Raw genomic sequence first — 775 nt, 5'->3', positions numbered from 1 at the left:
TAATTAACCCGGAAAAAAGGGCCGAGAGACCAGAGGGGGGAGGGGGAAGAAGGAGAAGGAGGAGGAGGAGGGACAGAGATACAGATAGAGACAGAGACACTGACAGTTCTAGGGACCGAGAGAGATTGGCCGGGAGATAGAGAGATTTGGCCAGTGAGAAGGGAGAAGAGCCAACTGGCAAACCCGATGTGAAGCAGCCGGAGATCCCCGGGCCCCCTGCGCAGCGGGGTAAGTTGAGGCTCCTGGATGGGAGGAGGGGACTCGGAGAGGCGCCTGGAGATAGAGCGCAGGGCATAGGCAAGGGCTAGGGGCGCCGAGCCTGGGGCACGGGTAGAGGTTGGCTTGCTCGGAGTTGGCATCGGTGTGTTCGGCGTCAGGAGTTCTCGTGCAGGGGTCGTCAACGCTGCCCACTCGCTCGGGTCTGGGTGTCTCCTAGCTGCCTGAGACTGTTTGCAACAAGTGCCCTGCCTCTCTCCCCATGACCCCCTCTCCCCCCGACCCCCTCTCCCCCCGAATCCGAGCGCAGCTTAGGGCGGCTGGGGAGTTGAAAGTGGGGGCATGGCTGCTCTGTCTTTTCTCACGTTTGCAACCGCGAAACGTTGGGCCAACCTAGTTCTAGGGATGGGGGTTAGAATGGCTTGGGGAGAGGGGTGAGGAACGTATGGGCTCGTTTGCACCCAGACCTACGCTCAGGAGTCTAGTGGGGTTTGCTCGGCCTCTCTTTTTGAGAGCCATCCCCCTCCTCTTCTTTCTCTGTACTACTCGGCAATCCCAG

At 60.3% G+C, this 775-nt stretch overlaps 1 protein-coding gene across 2 annotated transcripts in view; it reads left to right on the top strand.

Moving 5' to 3' along the window:
* Window positions 1-6: 6 nt before the first annotated feature.
* Window positions 7-775, top strand: part of PLEKHA2 (pleckstrin homology domain containing A2) — a 137086-nt gene continuing 136317 nt past the window's right edge. For both annotated transcript variants that reach the window (XM_069075857.1, XM_069075859.1), the window contains exon 1: window positions 7-228. The gene's annotated coding sequence lies outside the window, so the exon portion shown is untranslated. The remainder of the gene's footprint in view (window positions 229-775) is intronic.

Source organism: Petaurus breviceps, unplaced genomic scaffold (genome assembly GCF_028583685.1).
Source record: "Petaurus breviceps papuanus isolate PSGF00001 unplaced genomic scaffold, PetGlider_PUasm1.0 90919, whole genome shotgun sequence".
NCBI classification, from domain to species: domain Eukaryota; kingdom Metazoa; phylum Chordata; class Mammalia; order Diprotodontia; family Petauridae; genus Petaurus; species Petaurus breviceps.
The sequence above is the reverse complement of the archived record's forward strand: the minus strand, read 5'-3'. Positions and strand labels throughout refer to the sequence as shown.